The following is a 17,807-nucleotide window of genomic DNA, read 5'->3' as shown; positions in this document are numbered from 1 at the left end:
ATGTGAGTGGCAAGGTTTACTTTCCTTTAAATGCACAAAGAGTGGTGGATGCCTGGAGTGCACTTCTTGGGTGGTGGTAGAGGTAGATACATTAGAGACTGGTAGGAGGCATTTAGAAAGGCACATGTGAGGAAAGTGGAATGATAAAGAGTTTAGTACTAATTCATTTGGCTTGACACAATATCGGAGCTGAAGGTACTGACTCTATGCTGTACTATTCTATGTCTGCTTTGGCTTTGCCCTTTGTACTTCACCGTCCTCTCGTTGATTGCTAGACTTTGACATTCAGACCTAGACCTCAGGACTTGACCCTGGGGCTTGACAACCTGGGGAATCTTGGTCTCAAACCTCAGCTCCTGCTCACGTGACCTCCAGAGTCGCTGACTTTCGACCATGGAGTGCTACAGAATCTTTGGGGATTTTCTCTCACCTTGCCTATCAGATTCTTCTTGTATTTCATTTTTGCCTTTTTAACTTCTCTCTTATGTGCACTCACTCCTACACTTCCAGTAATCAGTATGAACTCCTACTAGCTGCCAATTCTTTATGTTCAATGCTTGTCTCTCTCTTTTCATTAACCAGGGCTTCATTATCTCATCAGCTAGTGTTCCTGAAATCTCCTGGCTTTATCCTCCACCCTATAACAGGAACATGCAGGGCCTGAACTCTTCAATCTCACTTTTAAAAGGCTTCCCACTAGACACACACTCCTTTCCCTGGGAAACTATTGTGTCCAATCAACCACTGCAAGATCCCACCTAATGCCTCCAAATTATGCTCTACCCAAATTTGGGTCCTTAATGCATGAACTTGTATCCTTCTCCATTGGTGTTTTAAAATTAATAGAATTATAGTCAGTAGACCAAAAGTGTCCACTTTCACTGCTTGGCCTACCTCATTTCCCAGGATAAGCTCCACTGTTGTCTCTTTTCTTGTTTCTCCCTCTACACATTGATTAAAAAAAAAACTTTCTTATTCACATTTCCACTCCATCCAATCCTTTTACACTATGGTTGGCCAAGTTAATATCAGGGAAGTTAAAATCTCCCACTAGTACTACCTTATCATATTTACAACCAGCTGCAATCTTTACATATTTGGCTCTCCAACTCCCACTAACGATTGCAGTGCCTGTAACATAATCCAACCAGTGATCAGCCCCTTCTTGTTTCTGAGTTCTACCCACATGGCTTCACTGGATGATTCCTCAAGACTCTAATGACTGATGTTATGCTATTAAAAACAAGTATGAAAAATAGAGTTCAATTATACAAAAACTGACTGGTCTTATTGCATGACAATAATGCAGGAAACTTCACTTTTGACGAACTGGATAATGACTAATAGCGAGAATACTAGTCTAAAATAACCTTGCAAAATTTTATGGACTACTACAGTATATTTGGTGTCATTTGCATAAGGACAAGGAATACTGTCATATAACATATTAAAATTGGAATGGCTGACCAATTTCAGTTGCCTAGTGCTTACAGACTGTTGCTGAGAAATTAATTTTAGTTTGACAGTATTAAACATGCTGTACAATAAGGATTGTGTTTTATTCTTTCTAATTCAATTTTATTGATTTCAAACAGAATTGAACTTTAATGAAGTAGAATACATAACCATTATTAGAGTATGTTAATGATGCTGATCAAGAATTAAATTTAAGTCAAAGCTAAATATACCTTTTGATAAGATCATAAGGTCATAAAATATATGAGCAGAATTAGGCCATTTAGCCCATCAGGTCTGCTCTGTCATTTCATCATGGCTGATCCATTTTCCCTCTTAGCTCCCCAATCATCTAACTTCCCACTAATTTTTGCTGTCTTTGGCTTTTATGTTGGCCTTGACCTCTTATTATCCACAGAAGTGTTGTTTTGCGTTTAGAATACTTCATTCTCTTAGGAATGTATATATCTTTGCCTTCTGAATTGCTCCCAGAAACTCTAGTCAGGGCTGCTCTGCTGTCATCCCTGCCAGTGTTATTGTTCTTCAAACCAATTTTGGCCAGCTCTGCACTCATGACACTGTGATTCCCTTTACTCCACTGTAATACAGATACATTCAACTTTAGCATCTCCTTCTTAGTATGATAGAATTCACCTTGCAATTTATGATCACCTACCCCTAAAGGTTCCTTTACTTTAAGCTCTCTAATCATTTCCTGTTCAGAGCACAATACCCAGCCCAGAATAGCTGAGCCTCTAGTGGGTTCAACCATGAGCTGCTCTAAAAAGCCATCTTGTAGGAATTCTGCAAATACCCCTCTTGGGATCCAGCACCACTCTGATTTCCCTGAATTACCTGCATATGGACAACATGACTATTATAACATTCCCCTTTTGCATGCATTTTCTATCTCCTATTGTAATTTGTAGATTTGCAGGTCTTTTTAGCCTTGCAGTTCCTTAGCTCTATACACAATGATTCAACACCTTTTGACCCTACGTCACCTCTTTCTAATGATTTTATTTCATTTTTACCAACAGAGCTATGCAACCTCGTCGGCCTCTCCACCTGTCCTTCTGATACAATGTGTATCCTTGGATGTTAAGATTCCAGCTATAATCTTCTTTCAACCATGATTCAGTGATGCCCACAATGCCATATGGTAAATTGTAACTGTGCTATAAATTCATCTACCTTATTCCATACACTGCATGCATTCAACTGTTACACCTTCAGTTCTGCATTCATCCTTTTTGATTTTGTCCACCTTTTACATTGCAATTCATCCTGATGACTGCAACTTTTGCCCTATTGTCAGCCTTCCCCTGCTAGTAGTCTCACAGCATATTGCTTCTGTTCGTAATCCAAGTACCTCATCCTCGCACTATCACTCTGATGCCCAATTCCCTGCCAAATTATTTTAAGACCTCCCGAACAATTATAGAAAAACTGCCCATAATGATATTGGTGCCCCTCTGTTTCAGGCATAACCCATCCCTTTTACATTGGTCGTAATTTACCCAGAAGAGATCTCAAAGATTCAGAAAGCTGAACCATTGCCCCCTGCACCAGTTCCTCAGCCATGCACTCACCTGCAATCTACCCTGAAGGTCTTATCTTTCAGCTGTTTACCTAGCTCCCGAAAATCTCTCCAGGATTTCCTTAGCATTCCTACTGATGTCATTGTTGCCAATATGTACCAAGGTTTCTGACTGCTGAGGTATACCTGATCCTGGCACCAGGGAGCCAACATACCAATCCCTCCATGGCGTCGACCTTTTCTGCAGCCCTGACACTATCTCTGATCAACAGTGCCATGCCCCCACCTCTTTTGCCTCCCTCTCTGTCCTTTCTGAGACATCTAAAACATCAAAAACTTGAAGTAACCATTCCTGTCCCTGAGCCATCCAAGTCTTTGTATCGGTCACCACATCATATCTCCAAGTACTGATCCACACTCTAAGCTCATCTGCTTTGTTCACAACACTCCTCGCGTTAGAATAGACACATCTCAAACCTTCAGTCTAAGCGCATCACTTCTCTATCACCTGCCTATCCTCCCTCTTGCACTGTCTACAAGCTTTCTCTATTTGTGAGCCAACCTCCTCTTCCCCAGTCTCTTCAGTTCAGTTCCCACCCCCCAACTATTCTCCTTTAAACTCTCCCCAGTAGCCTTAGCAAACCTGCCCGCCAGGATATTGGTCCCCCAGAACTCAAGTGCAACCCATCCTTTTTGTACAGGTCACACCTGCCCCAAAAGAGGTCCCAATGATCCAGAAATCTGAATCCCTGCCCCCTGCTCCAATCCATCAGCCACACATTTATCCTCCACTTCATTTTGTTCCTATTCTCATTGTCACGTGGCACAGGCAGTAATCCCGAGATTACTACCTTTGTGGTCCTGCTTCTCAACTTCCTCCCTAACTCCCTGTAGTCTTTTTTCAGGACCTCTTCCCTTTTCCTACTTACGTCATTGGCACCAATATGTACCACAACCTCCGACTGTTCTCCCTCCCACTACTGGGTATCTTAGACGCGATCTGAAACAACCCGGACCCTGGCACCTGGGAGGTAAACTACCATCCGAGTTTCTTTCCTGCATCCACAGAATCGCCTGTCTGACCCTCTAACTATAGATTCCCCTATCACTACTGCCTTCCTCTTCCTTTCCCTACCCTTTTGAGCCACAGGGCCAGACTCTGTACCAGAGGAACAGCCACTGTTGCTTCCCCCACGTAGGCTGTCACACCCAACAGTACTCAAACAGGAGTATTTATTGTCAAGGGGCACAGCCACAGGAGTACTCTCTAGTACCTGAGTCTTCCCCTTCTCCCTCCTGACTGTGACCCACTTGTCTGTCTCCCGTGGCCCTGGTGTGACCACCTACCTGTAAACATCTTTCTATCACCTCCTCACTCTCCCTGACTAGGCGAAGGTCATTGAGCTGTAACTCCAGTTCCCTAACTTGGTCCCGTAGGAGCTGCAGCTCGACACACCGGGTATAGATATGGCTGTCCGGGTGGCTGGGAGACTCCAGGACTTCTCACATCTGACGCCGAGCACAGAACACTGGCCTCACACATATATTACTTCCTTTCTGCAATTAAAACAGGTAAACCTACCTTGCCACATCACAAATCATTGCCCATTTTTCAAATGAGCAATGATTTGTGACGCATTCTTAATCTAGCCTCCAAGAGGACCACAACCTTATCGTGGTTTGGTGGTTTGTGTGCCTCAATGACCCAGAGAGCTATGCTGGCTGGAGTCAAAGCCTTATGTTTTGTCTCTTGGTAGGGTCAGCTATGCCAAACAGGTCAAAGTGTAGAGGCCAGACTAAGAGTGGTCCACCAGCCCTACAGGTTCAGGGATTCATTCAAGGTTAACAACACTGTTAACAATGCAGTCTTGGTTCTGTTGTTACATCAGCATTTTCATTGTGCAAGGACAACTTCAATAAAGCACAGCATCCTTGTACATTGCCCTAGGGTCATGAAATGTTCGAGTACTGAATTAAAATACACTTGTACTAATAGAATCTCCTGTCCAGTACCTGTCAGAAACCATGTTCTGTCTGCTCCATCTTCTTCTGCAACTGATGCTGTTCTGCCTGTCTCACTTCCTCCTCCCATTCCACATATTGTACATAGATCTCTCATGGTTTCTTCTGATGACTCTTCAAATATATTCAACCGAGCGAAGTAGCACACCACTCATTTCTCATGGACACTTTGGTGAATACCGTAACGGAACAGAAAAAGGTTAAGAAAGTCTTGATATAACATCTCAGAAAGTCTCCTAATTTGCTTCAGCAGTTCTTTCCAAACACAGTGCAATCAACTAATCACAGACTGTTGGGTTTAAACACTCAACTAGGACTTGTTACTCCCATTTAGCTGGTTAGTTAGGAGAGTTTGTTAAATTAAGCATCATCCATCAAAACAGTATGAAGGTTCTTTAATAACTCTTTCTGAGATTTAATTGTCAATCAGCCCCATTACAATCCTCCAGACATTTTACCAAAATTCCCTCCAGCACACAATACTGAAGTTACAACTTCAGAATCACTGTTGACCATCTTTTTCACAATTTGGCAAAATACACCTTTAATGTTTCAATGGTTAAAGTCTGTTCATTGAAGATATGGCAAGATAAAAGCTTTGTACACATTTACTTAAAAATGTTCTGCTTCACATCACCCCACCATCTTGATCTATTCACAGTAACAATTAAAGTTAGCAGTGTTAAGTTGAATGGATTGTGTTGCTCATAGAAAGGTTACAGCTGCACTGAGAAGCTCTGTTTTTCTCATTTCTCTTGTCATGCACTTTGAGATAAGCCTGGGTCTTGATTGTACCATTCCATTGGCTTTTTGCCAGTGAACGCATTATATGAATTCCCCACATGTAATTGTTGATGCAAGTGCATATTTAATAAGGAAAAGGTAAAGTGTTTTGTTTGGCACAATATGGAAGATGGATATAAGAAAAAAGTAATTCCCTGCTGCGCTCCCAAGCACCATTGTAGGGAAGCATGAAGCAGGTGTGTTTTAATATCCTATTATTGCTGATGTTCTGTGAATAAATTTGAAATGTTAAATATGATTTCAGGAGAAGGATATGCAGTGTACAGCTGGTCTCCAAGGAGAAAATGTAATTATAATGTTTTATGAATTATAATTTGTCATTAATAGAATTTAATGCAATAATCAAGTTCATATTAACACTAAATTGAAGAAAAGTACACTCTTTGCTCAGTACTGTGTGACTCTAACAATTAAAATAAATGCCTTGGTTTAAAAAACTGCATGTTTAAGTTTAAAAAGTCTGATTATCTTTATCAGAGACTATTACACTAATTAATCTAATGAGGTATTTGAGGTACTAATTCTCAGTATATATTGCCACATTGTTTATGGATGACAGCCTGCCTCTCTGGAACAAAAGTGGATAATTATCCTTTTCTTAAATTATAACTGTCTGAAGTAATTTCTTCCATGAAACTCAGTAACAAGAGATGGTTACAAAAAATGGTTTAAACTGGGATAATGTGGTTTGTAAAACATTGTGAACCTCACCTCGCAATTCACTAGTTTGGATTTTCCAGAACAATTAACTCAAAGTATTGACACACAGTATTTCAATGCCAAAATTTTCCTTGCACCGTGAATATTAAGATTCTAATTGCTAATCATGGAGACAGTCGCTACAGAATGAAGCCATTTGCCCAGTAATCTGTGCATGATTTTTAAAGAACAAACCTACCCATCGCTCCCCAGCCACCTCCCCCCACAGCTCCATGGCCTTTATTTTCAATTCTTTATCCAATTTTCATCAGAAACATCAGATTTAGAAATTCTATGGTGCACTGTATTATTTATGTACATTATGTGCTACAATTTCATTTAAAATGATTGCAAAGGAAAAATTGAGGATTTATTGTGACAACCATGAAATTTACAATTTTCCTTTACGACCTTCTGTGTGATTGACACACTGGCACATTATAAAAGCCAGACATGAAATGTAGGTCTGTATGTTACTTGCATGAGTTTGATTAGACCATGACTATAAGTCCAATCAATAGTACTGAGATCATGCCACGCAGGTTCTTTTCAAGGATGACCTTTATTTCCTGCAAAGAAATAAAGATACCAAGTTACCTCTTGGTAACTCTGACTGCTTTCCAATCTGCTCTATTCATTGTAAATCTGATTGCATGTCAATACACAAATGATATTCAGATCTTAATAAAATATATATCGTGAACACTCCTTTTATTGCCTGCTGCTGATAATGAGTATGTCACCAACCAACCGCTTAGGGTACAATGGCATGGTGGCACAGCAATAAGATCTACTTCTTACTAAGCTTGACTGTGTGCTATCATGAGGCTTTTCTCTGGGTTCTCTACTTTTCTCCCAGTTCCATAACATAAATCTTCATAGGTGAATGGAAGAAAGAATCAAAGGGAATTGATGGTCATGTGTGAAAATGCTACAGGGAAACAAAGAGTGGAGGAGGAATGGTCTAATGGGCTGGTTCCTTAGGGACCACTTTTAAATGGGCCACTTCTTTGTCATTATGAATACATTTTAAAACATTTTTACCAGATCCAGCTTTACTGATGGCCAGATCTTTATCAAAACTGTGCTTCTCTGGCCTGCTATCATCTCCATTCTGGACCCAGACCATCCATGTAAAGGCTTTTGAGTGAAGTTCACACAGCCTATTCTCCATCATGTGACATCTTGGATCTTGGGAACAAAAGAATTCTGCAGGTGTAGACTTTGCAATAAAGCATTCTCTCACTGCCTTGCATCTGTGAAATAATACATTTTATCAGCAGGACACCATCTTTAGTCTTCAATCTTTATTTTAATTTGCACTTATAGCAAATATTCTATGCTTAAATAACTGAGAATATTTGAAATGTTTTCCCAACCTTATTCATCATTCTCTCAGTGACATTTTCATATTGATGACTCTTTATCACTGACTCCCAGACTAGAAGAAATACTTTCCATATTCACTCTAGTGAAATTCTTCAGAGTTTAAAAAGTACCTATCAATTCTTTTTATAGACTTTTTTCTTTCAGTGGAAAGAATCCCCATGCAATATCTGCCTTCATAAATGTTACTTCCTATAAATCTGGTGCTACAGCCATTTTTCTACAGTTTCAATGTCTATCTTATCACAGAGCTTCTAAAACTTCACATTATACTTTACCTTAGCCATAAACTAAATCTATTAATTACCATGTATTGCTGGCCCATTGTTTGGTTTAATTAACTAACTTCATTAGTTGCTGTGTCTTTCTGTTAACACATATGCACTTCCAGCACTAGCTTCGCGCATTATCGTTTATTTGCAGATGACACTACTGTAATTGGTAAAATTCCTGGTGGTGACAAGGAGGCATATGGGACTGAGATGGATTGGTTGGCTGAGTGGTGCCACAACAACCTTGCACAAAGTGTTAGTAAGACCAAGGAATTAATTATGTACTTCAGGTAGGTGAATTTGGATGAATACACAACAGTCCTCATGGAGTAGTTAGCAGCAGAAAGGGGTGAACTGCTTTAAGTTCCTGGGTGTATCATCACAATGGGTCTATCCTGGGCCCAACACATAAAGAAGACACATCAGTGGCTCTACTTTTTTTTAAGGAGCTGAGGAGAATTTGTATGTCAAAAAAGACTCTTGCAAATTTCTTTTGGTCTAGTGAGAGCATTCCCTAGTTGCATCACAGTCTGGAATGAAGGCTTGAATGCACAGAATTGCAAGAGGCTTCAGAAGGTTATAGACTCAGCCAACTCCATCGTGGGCCCAACCCTCCCACCATCAAGGACATCTTCAAGAGCTGGTGTCTCAAGAAGTTTACGCCCATCATTAAAGGCCCTCTCCTCACTGATCAACAATTCAGTAACAGTTCCTTTTCTTTCCACATCAGATTTATGAACAGTCAGAGAACCCACAAACACTACCTCTTCATTCCTTTTTTTATGCAATATTTATATATCTTTAATGTACAATAATTTTATAACTTTGTGCTGTACTTCTGCCACAAGAAAACAAACTTCATGTCATATAAGATAGTGTAATTCCTTTGGAAATGGATTTTGATTGTGCTTTCTAATATCCTTCAAGTCTATGCTATCCAGTGAACAATTGTGGGTGTGGAGAAGCAATGCTAGCATTATTTCACATCTTTTCCTTTCTTCTTGACTTTAAATGACAAACATTTCTTATAGCTAATTACTCAATGATCAAGATTGTAGGGTAAATATACTGGACCTCCTTCTGCATGTACCTGTATACAGTATAGCAGATATAGCAGATCATCAGCTCAGTTACAGAATCTTTCTGACTTTTATTCATTAAAAGTCAATGGACTGAAAAATCGGTCAAGCTGTACAATGTGATTAATTCCATCTAGTGTTGCCCAAGTAAATGGAAAAGATGAATGAGAGAGATATCTGAGAAGAGACTGGTACAATAGCCTGCATTTTATGCTGTTTAGTTGCTCTTTTGAATGTTGAGATGAGTGGTGAGCATTACATCAGATCCGTGATTTGTGCCTTCTAACTAGTGAAGAGATACAAAGATCATAAACTGATGCTGCTTTTCTGCACTTTTTGGTACAGTTGCCCTGGCTAATCCATAAGTTTACTGTCAGTGGTGATAAAGGTGTCACTATAGAGAAGGTGGGTGGATTTTGACTTCTTTGACGTTGGCTACCCTCTGATTCTCATGTAGCGTAAACATGTGACCACCTAGGAGTACTTAAAATTAAAATAATGACACAACAGGGGAGAGGGAGGTGGAGAAATTGAAGAGTTCTGTTTTCTTTGTTGAATCATACTGACTGTAGTGTACAAATCATCATGATCCCAATATTAATTATGCCACTATGAGGAAAGATGGAGGAGGGAATGCAGTTTACATGTTCTTAAATCTGGTCCTATTGATGTTGTTAAGAAACACTCTCTGGAAAAGTGAATTCATCAGCAACATATAAATTTAACATTCATTCAGCATTTAGGAGCTCATTTCGTAGCAATTGTTTCTCCATGTGTTTTCTAAGGTACGAAAACCAGAAAGTTAAAGGGAGACGGAAATTGATCATTCCACCACAAGTCAAATGTGATTTTATGCCCGCTATGTCAGGCATAAGAAAAATAATGCTTCCACTACATCAAAGTGGTATTTAGCCTTTAATATCAGTTCTGATGTAGGTCTCTAACTACGAACAGTAATTCAGTTGCTCTTTCCACAGATGTTACTTGACTTGCCAGGCATTTCCAGCATTGTCGGCTTTTATTTCAGATTTCCAACATTTAGCTGATTTTTTAAGACTTGCTGCATTCTCCAGTTGATTACAACTCTTCCTGTACCTGCCCCATATCCCTGTGAATCTTACGGTCTATATTTAATCATATGACACATAAGTCTGAAAATAATATCAAGACTAATGTCTAAAAACATACTCTTCAACTGTTTTTACTCCCACATTCCACTTCATTACCTTTCCTCTTCGTTCAAAGCATATTAGATCAGCAGATATTTAATTGTGTTTGGTATTCTTTATTAGCTATCCATGATAAAGCAAATCAATCCACCCTTTCAATGTAAAAAGATACTATACATACATGGACAAACAAAAGAAAATCTGCAGTTGCAAATACAAGGATCTAGTATTAATTTCCTATCCAAGTAAGAAAAAAAACTCATTTTTTCCCTTTCTTTTAACCTAGATTAAGAAAACGGTCATTCAATTAACTGATATCATTTTGCCCTTTGGCTATATCTATCCTTCTGCTTTTCATTTTTGATTTTTTTACAAGGGTAGTTTGAGTTTGAGAGTTTACATGAGGAGCTTAATGGTTTGACATGCCAATAACCATTCATTATTAACAATGCCATTTGGCAACATTCCCATTGCAGTTCTTTTTCATCCCAAGAGGATGGCAATTGGCATCATTATCTCAGCTGTGCAGAATAATTATGGGTTATGGCAAGTGACTTGACAATTATTGAGTTTACAGAATGAGCTCAACTTTGAAATTATTTTCATAAAAACATTGCAAATGAAGCAGTTTAACACTTAAGGAATATCTATTCATAAATGAGGTGTCAAACACAAAAATAGCAGCCGTTATCAGTGGATTTAGTATTGCTCATCACACTTGGAAGGAGTAGAGGCAAGCAAATGCCATGTAACTTCTTGATCAATGTCACTAAGCTAGCTTGGGATGATCGAAACATCCAAATCCACTCAGGATTACAGCCTCAATTTTTTCCAGCATCCAGAGGAAATAAACATCCATGTACCAGCACAAGTTGTTTTTTTTTTTGAAGAGGAAATGGCAGGATGTAGACAAACGCACTGACTTTAATAAAACACAAGATCTCTCTCAGGTTTACATTGAAACAACTGAGTGCAATCATGAATTGAAAGATATTATGCAACTACTGGAGATAATGCCTTATACTGCAAATTAATTTTCCTGAGAAATGTAGTGCCTTATTTGGATATATACACTATAAACAAAAACAATCACACACTGCCAAGGATAGCTCAGAAAAAAATGTATACAATGCATTTGAAATTTTGTTACAAATGGCTAAGCTGTATTAGATTTGAGGAAGAAAAGTGGTCTTATATTGCTGGATTTCAAATGTTAATAGAAAAACCAAAGTAAACAACAATCTAAATCAAGAATACGGAAGAGATTACCAGTTAGAATAAAACATGTTGCAGATGCTGGAAATCGGAAATAAAAACAGACGAAGATGTAAGTACACAGCAAGTCTGCAGCATCTGTGGAGAGAGAAACAGAAAAGGAAGAAGCCAATCAGCCTGCTTCAGAGAGAATTAAAGTAATCACAGAACCATGACAGGGGAAATTTTAGATGAGGAGATTTAGACAGAGGAGATTTTATCATGAGGACATACACTGTATGGGCACTTGCCTCCCCAGCAGCAATGACATCTTCAAATGCGATCCCTCAAAAAAGCAGCATTCATCATTAAAGACCCTTTTCATCTCGGCCATGCCTCCTTCTCATTGCTGCCATTAGGGGGAGGTACAGGTGCCTGAAGACACACTCTCAATATTTTAGTAACAGCTTCTTCCCCTCCACCATCAGATTTCTGAGCAGACAATGGACACGTGTACACTACCTCACTATTATCTTTTTTCTCTTTTTCTCTTTTGCATGACTTAATTCTGTGTTTATTTATATATTTAATAGGTATTGGAATTTACTGCTGCCATGAAATAACAACATGTGAAACTGTTGTTTCTGCCTGTGAAATCAAACCCGATTCTGATTTATCAAGTGCACAGAGTTCTGTTGTTTACTTCCTACTGCCTTTATCCTTGGTTAATTAGCTGTGAACATAGCCTAACCAAAAAAAAACAGTCAGTTTTGTGACTGGTATATATTGCAGCCACTGTGACTTTATGGTGAAAGAAATAATGACCTGATTTGTGGATCCATTGTAATCAAGTGATCTGTTTTCACCTGTTGTGAGTCAAGCTTCATCCAGGAAATTACAACATTCCATCTGATTTACAGTATGTGATTAAAAGTTCATTGAGAATCAGGAGAGAGTCACTAATCAGGATACCCATCATACTCTTATGTTGTGTATGTGTTTCGCTGGTCCAGTTCAGTTTCCAGATTGGAAGTGTCAAGCTGTCATCTATTTTAAAGCCTCGTATAAAAACCAGGATTGCTTTGAAAATAGTGGTGTTCTTTTCTTTAAAATTTTGGTCTCACTGCCACTACATCCTTCTGAATTAAGTTATTAAAATCCCACTACTCCCACACCTATCTGCAGTGGGCATTAAAAGGAAATTCTACACTAAATATCCAGAGCTACAAGCTTTGCAGAAGTCTGCTCATGCCACCTCGTAGCATTCCACCTTCAAATGCCTTTGTACAGAGCCACAAAACAAATGGAGGAACTGCAAGAGAGGCAGCACAGAGCTGATAAAGGTTGAGTTGATGCCTGGCATATATTATAAGATAAGGCATATGAATTTCAGCTTTCCTGGCCAAGGCAGTTTCTCAGGTTGTAAAAATCAAACTCATAACATTGTTCTAAGAACATCCCATTTAATTAAATCACCTGACACCCAGGACAATGCAGCTCATAATATATCCTGACTTGGGTGGTAAATCAAAATTATGCATCCGAGTATGAGAGAAGATAGAAAGGAAAATTAGTTTTTAACAGAACTGAATATATAATACAAACATATGTCAGGCTAGAGGTATAACCCCTGATGTGCCAGGATACTGACCCTGTGATACTTCAGAATTTGCTGCTTTAAGTGCTACATGGAACAAAGCTTCAGGTTTGAAAACTCAGAATGGAGTGTGGAAATAGTGCAACCGCACTTAATTTAAAAGTGGGAAGGAAATAGCTGCTGTCAGACTCCAGGGAAATGGAAACTAATATTGGAGTAGCTGAAAGGGGGCCAGCAAATGCGGCAGTAAAATAGTGTGAAGCAGGTTGTTACTGATGAATGGGCCACTTCCCCTTCCCAAATCATGATCCATTGCCATCCTTAGCTCTAACAATCCCCCACCTCACACCCTGATTCATTTTATTACAAGCTCTCTGAGAGAGTCTCGTTACCAACTACTGTCTGCACTTCAGTCCTGTCCAATCCCGCTGTCTACCGCTATCATGCTCCCAGGCTGGTAATATCCAATTTCACTTTTCATATCTTGCTCCAGACACTTCACAGCAAAAACAAAAACTGATGTAAATACACAGCAGGAACACCACAATATATGAAGCAAAAGGATGAATTGATGTTTATGGGGTTTCCAAGGTTTAATTTTAAATTTCCAGGATCTGCAATTTTTTTTTTTTGTTTAAGGCAGTGTCTCTGCAACCTGCATTGACTCGTGCGAGATCTCTCACACGCTGCACTGAAGTCACACATCCTAGTCCTTGTTCCTTTCCACCTACTATTATTAACCACACATCCCAGGAATCTTGACAGATTGCACCTGCAGAATCTGGAGACTCACAGCTAATTAACACTATGGATTCCTCCTGCAGATTCAGGCAGCTCTTAATGCCAGGCCACTGGGGAGAAATAGCTGATGTCGGCTCATTAAGACACCATGGTGCCATCAATCATTGGAACAAACTCTGAACAAATTGCTTTTGATTAAAGTATGAGAGCAAATACACATCCAGTTCTTCTGTCACCATGAATGTGTTAAATGGAAACAGAAAACGCTGGAAGATCTCTGCAGGCCAGGTAGTATCAATGAGGAATAGGAAACAGTTAACATTTCAGGAAGTTGACTTCCTACCGAAATGGGGGCAATGCTGGTGGAATTAATGCACATAAAACAAATTTCAAATTACAGAAAAAGGTTTTGGGTGCAGGTGGGATTGAGGGAGGGCAGCGGGAATAAAAGTCTATGATAGGGTGAATCATATCCCAGGAGAAGAGATGGTGTGTGACACAGAGAAGTGAATCATGAAAAGATATTCAAATATTCATCTGTTACAGATCGGTGTTTCACATTTCTAACATCCATTTTTTCCCGTTTCTTGCCAATCCACATTAACAATGATGCCAGGGTTACAGGCAGGGGTGTAGAGTTCCTGGCTAGGGAATGTCAGCATAGAAGATCCTCTGATCCTCTGATGAAACACCTTTATTTTGAGACTGAAAGAACACAATAAATTTACTTTAATAATAGAATATAACCCCCCCCCCATATTAATTGACACACCCCTAAAGCTGCACACCTACTTAATCCATGTGCACCCCCATATCTGCCCACACCCCTGAATGGATATCTTTCCCTTTGCCTCTTACCACTCTATGCCATGATCTGAAATATTCATATCTCAAACCTACAGAGAGTCCATCTGCTGAGCCATGACTTTTGATGACTGACCCACTCTCAGAAACAGTTGTATTAGCAGATTCCTCTGATCCAAGGCCATTTTGCATTGACTCTCTCTTGCTGGCCTCAGCAATATTTAGCTCTCTTCCCCTTTCCTGTCTGGTATTGTTCATTTTTTTTTGATGTTCAAGTCATAATTCAGAATTTTATTCCAATGATCAGGTACAATTTCAACTGTTAAAGTGGGTTATACACCAGTAGATTTTCAGGTGGGATGTTTATAACAAGGTAAATTCCAAACAAGGAAGTAAGATTGTCAAAAGAGAAGGTTGCAACAATGAGCTGCTTGTTTGCTAAACCATTAGACCATAAGGCCGTAAGATATAGTAGCTGAATTTGGCTGGTCAGCCCGAGTCTGCTTTGCCATTCCATCAAGGCTGATTATTATCTATTTCAACCCCATTCTCCTACTTTTCCACGTAACATTTGACTCTTTGACTAATCAAGAATATATCAAACTCTTTTAAACATACTCAATGACTTGGCCTCCATGGCTATCTGTGGCAATGAATTCCACATATTCCCTACCCTCTGCTTAAAGAAATTCCTCCTCATCTCTTTTGTAAATGAACATCACTCTGTTCTGAGGCTATTCCCTTTGGTCCTAAACTCACTAACTATAGGAAACATCCTCTCCACATCCACTCTATCTAGGCATTTTAACATTCAATGGGATTCAATGGGTTTTAACATTCAATGAGAAAGGGCCCTTTCTCATTCTGCTAAACTCCAGTGAGTACAGGCCCAGAGCCATCAAATGCTCCTCATACATTAACCCTTGCATTACTAGAGTGATTCTCATAAACACCCGCTAAACCCTCTACAATACCAGCAAATGATTTCTTAGATAAGGGTCCCAAAACTGCTCACGATACTCCCAAGCGCAGACTCATGCCTCATAAAGCCTCAGCATCACATCCTTGCTTTTATAATCTAGTCCTCTCAAAATGAATGCTGACTTTGCATTTGCCTACCTTACAACCTGCAGGTTAACCTTTAGTGAATCCTGCATGGGGACTCCCTAGTCCGTTTACACATCTGAATTTCTCATTTTCTTTGAAGTTTAGAAAATAGTCTATGCTTTTATTCCTTCTACCAACGTGAATGACCATGCCTCCTCACAATATATTCCATCTACCATTCTTTGCTCATTCTCCCAATCTGTCCAAGATATCCTGCTTCCTCAATACTATCTGCCCCTCCACCTATCTTTATATTGTCCACAAATTAGGCCACAAAGCCATCAATTCCTTCATCCAAGTGATTGACATATGATGTGAAAAGAAGAGATTCCAACACACCACTAGTCACTGGCAGCCAAACAGAATAGGCCCCACTTATTCCCACTCTGCCTCCTGCCAGTTTGCCAATCTCCTATCCATTCTGGTACCTTTCCTGTAATACCATGGGCTCTAATCTTGTTAAGCAGATTCATGTGCAGCTCCTTGTAAATGGCCTTCTGAAAATCCAAGTATACAGCATTCCATTTACTGACTTTTCTTTGTCTATCCTGCCTGCTATTTCCTTAACAAATTCCAAAAGGTTTGTCAGGCAAAATTTCCACTTAAGTAAACCAAGCTGACTTTGGCCTATTTGATTATGTGCCTCCAACTACCCCAAAACTTCATCCTTAATAATGAATGAACTCCAACAGCTTCCCAACCATTGGAGTCAGGCTAACTGGCCTATAATTTCCTTTCTTCTGCCTCCCTCCCTTCTTAAAAAGTGGAGTGATATTTTCAATTTTCCAGTTCCCTGGAATCATTCAGAATCTTGACATTGGCTCTTCACTCAACCAAGGAACATCTGGACAGCAAAGATGCATGCATCAGGATTCTCTTTATCAACTACAGCTCAGCATTCAATAATATCATCCTCCTCAAAACAAATCAATAAGCTTCAGGATCTTGGCTTCAATACTTCCTTGTGCAAATGGATCCTCAATTTCCTCACTTGAAGACCCCAGTCAGTTCAGATTGACAACAAGGTCTTCTTCTCAATCACCATCAGCATAGTTGCACCACAAAACTTTGGGCTTAGCACCCTGTTCTACTTGTGACTGTGTGGCTAAGCACAGCTCCAACACAATAGTCCAGTTTGCAGGTATACAGCGAATCACAGATGGTGACAAATCAGAATCAGAATCAGGTTTATTATCACCGGCATGTGATAATAACTTTGCAGCAGCAATTTAATGCAATACAGAATATTGAAAAATAATAATGATAAATAAATATATTACAGTGTATGTATATTGAATAGATTAAAAATCACACAAAAAAAACAGAAATAATAAATATTTAAAGAGTGAGGTAGTGTTCAAGGGTTCAATGTCCATGTAGGAATTGGATGGCAGAGGGGAAGAAGCTGTTCCTGAATTGCTGAGTGTGTGCCTTCAGGATTTTGTATCTCCTACCTGGTGCTAACAGTGAGAAGAAGCAAGCCCTGGGTGCTGGAGGTCCTTAATAATGGATTCTGACTTTCTGAGACACCACTCCCTGAAGATGGCTTGGGTACTTTGTAGGCTAGTACTCAAGATTGAGCTGACTAAATTTACAACCATCTGCAGCTTCTTTTGGTCCTGTGCAGTAGCCATGCCACCCCCTCCCAATATCAGACATTAATGCAGCCTGTCAGAATGCTCTCCATGGTACATCTATAAATGTTTTTGAGTGCATTTGTTGACATACTAAATCTCCTCAGATCAGCATAGATTGAAAAGCTGGCTAAGTGGCATCACAACTGCAACCTCTTATTCAATGTCTGCAAGACCAAGGAGCTAATTATTGACTTCAGGAGGAGGAAACCAGAGGTCCATGAGCCAGTCCTTGTTGCTGGAGATGGTCAGCAACCTAATATTCCTTGGTGTTATCATTTCAGAGGACCTGTCCTTGGCTAGC

This window comes from Hypanus sabinus, chromosome 12 (assembly GCF_030144855.1).
Source record: "Hypanus sabinus isolate sHypSab1 chromosome 12, sHypSab1.hap1, whole genome shotgun sequence".
Taxonomy (NCBI): domain Eukaryota; kingdom Metazoa; phylum Chordata; class Chondrichthyes; order Myliobatiformes; family Dasyatidae; genus Hypanus; species Hypanus sabinus.
The sequence above is the reverse complement of the archived record's forward strand: the minus strand, read 5'-3'. Positions refer to the sequence as shown.